Here is a 2,736-nt window from a genome sequence, read left to right as displayed (position 1 = left end):
TCTTTCACAACCACTTATTTTGCTGTAAAACACTTCTGTTTGCATTTGTACATATATATTTATGAGTGTGTGTGTGTGTGTATTATATAAATATACATACATATACATTACATATATACTCTTTTACTCTTTTACTTGTTTCAGTCATTTTGACTGCAGCCATGCTGGAGCACCGCCTTTAGTCGAACAAATCGACCCCGGGACTTATTCTTTGTAAGCCCAGTACTTATTCTATCGGTCTCTTTTGCCGAACCGCTAAGTGACGGGGACGTAAACACACCAGCATCGGTTGTCAAGCAATTCTAGGGGGACAAACACAGACACACAAACATACACACACATACATATATATAATATATATATATATATTAAAATTATAATTAGGGTGCTGAATGATTACAACACCAGTCTGCTAGAAATAGACTTCAAATGGTCTATAAACCACCACTTAGATTATTACTCCACTGACAAAATTCCGTGCTGCAACACAGAATTTTGTCAATGAAGATGTCGCCATCTCAAAGCGACGAAAATATTTTGGCAAATTAAATTGAAGTGAATTTAACGGTTTTTGTGTGCTTTTAAATGGCTTATAAACACCTTCCATGCAGCAATTGTTATATATATATATATATATATATATATATATATAGATATAGATATAGATATAGATATATTAGCTAGTTTATAGCTTTTAAGCAACTGACCCTGAATGGGAAGATCTGCAAACAGATCTCTGAATTGTTTGAGGGAATTTGTTGCAATCGCTTCCTCCAGAGTCATAACCCAATGATGATCATATTCGTCGCAAAAAAAAATCATGTAAAAAAGATCATCGAAGACAATCGCAGTAATGAAAACATAGAAATTTCAAAATTTCAAGATTTCAGGTCCGGATTCGGCCCAGAATGTTTTTAACTTCTCTAGAAGTAAAGTTGAAAAAGTGTAACACACGGACATTCATTTTGATTATATTATATTATATTATATTATATTATATTATATTATATTATTATATTGTATTGAGGCGGCGAGCACGTCGGACGAAATGCTTAGCGGTATTTCGTCTGTCGTTACGTTCTGAGTTTAAATTCCGCCGAGATAGACTTTGCCTTTCATCCTTTCGGGTTCGATTAAATAAGTACCAGTTACGCACTGGGGTCGATGTAATCCGTTTGTCTGTCCTTGTTTGTCCCCCTCTGTGTTCAGCCCCTTGTGGGTAGTAAAGAAATAAGTATTTCATCTGCCGTTACGTTCTGAGTTCAAATTCCGCCGAGATAGACTTTGCCTTTCATCCATTCGGGGTCGATTCAAATAAGTACCAGTTACGCACTGGGGTCGATGTAATCGACTTAATCCGTTTGCCTGTCTTTGTTTGTCCCCTCTGTGTTTAGCCCCTTGTGGGTAGTAAAGAAATAGGTATTTCGTCTGCCGTTACGTTCTGAGTTCAAATTCCGCCGAGGTCGACTTTGCCTTTCATCCTTTCGGGGTCGATTAATCGTACCAGTTCGCACTGGGTCGATATAATCGACTAATCCGTTTGTCTGTCCTATGTTTGTCCCCTCTGGTGGTCGATATAATCCGTCTTGCTGGTCCTTTGAGTATTGTCCGTCTGCGTTTTAGCCCCTTGTGGGTAGTAGAAAATAGGTATTTCGTCTGCGTCACGTTCTGAGTTCAAATTCCGCCGAGGTCGACTTTGCCTTTCATCCTTTCGGGGTCGATTAAATAAGTACCAGTTACGAACTGGAGTCGATGTAATCAACTTAATCCCTTCCCCAAAATTTGAGTAGAAAGTGTGATAGACTGACACTCACATTTATTATATTAGATATGTTTTATTTTGGGGAAGCTTTATTTCGATTAAAGTGTATCTTATAAATGCGTCTATGTATATAAGTATTAAAGAAAACAAAATTGATAGTGTTCAGTATGTTGGTGACAGGAATTTCTGTCAAAGAGACATGGTTTAACAAAGTTGTACATCCTCTCCCTCTTTCTCTCTCTTTTATTATTACTCCCACTGCCACCATCAACGTTACTACTTTTAATTAAACATCATCAATTTCTTTGTCTCTCTCTTTCACCCCCTCTCTTTTTCTTTCTCTTCCTCCCCCCTCCCTCTCTGCCTTCGCCACCGCCCTCATCGACTCTATGCGTACTGTTACTCTCACCCCATCATGAGGAATAGTAGGAGTGTCATTAAATAGTGGGAGAGGGGGTCTAAGTGTGACACACTGACACACAGAAATTAGTTTTCGCATTTATTATATTATATTATATTATATTATATATATATATATGTGTGTGGTGTGTGCGTGTGTGAGTCTGTGTGTGTATTAAAAAGCGGAGCTCTAGCATGGCCGCAGTCAAATGACTGAAACAAGTAAAAGAATAGAAGTGTGTGTGTGTGTGTGTGTGTATGTATATACACACATATATATATATACGCATATGTATATACATATATGTGTATATAAACATATTCATACATATACATATATATTTATATTTTTACATTCGCGCCCGCATACACACACACACAAACACACACACACACACACACACACACACACACCACACACACCACACCACACCACACACACGGTCAACTTAGAAATTTCTGTTCTATAGAAATATTTCTTACGCTTTAGACATCATCCTTAAAAGAGACTTTCTTCATCATCTTTACCATTTATCATCCGATGCCGTGACCGAAGAAACCAAAAGTGCAAAATA

This window comes from Octopus sinensis, linkage group LG21 (assembly GCF_006345805.1).
Source record: "Octopus sinensis linkage group LG21, ASM634580v1, whole genome shotgun sequence".
Classification (NCBI taxonomy): domain Eukaryota; kingdom Metazoa; phylum Mollusca; class Cephalopoda; order Octopoda; family Octopodidae; genus Octopus; species Octopus sinensis.
The sequence above is the reverse complement of the archived record's forward strand: the minus strand, read 5'-3'. Positions refer to the sequence as shown.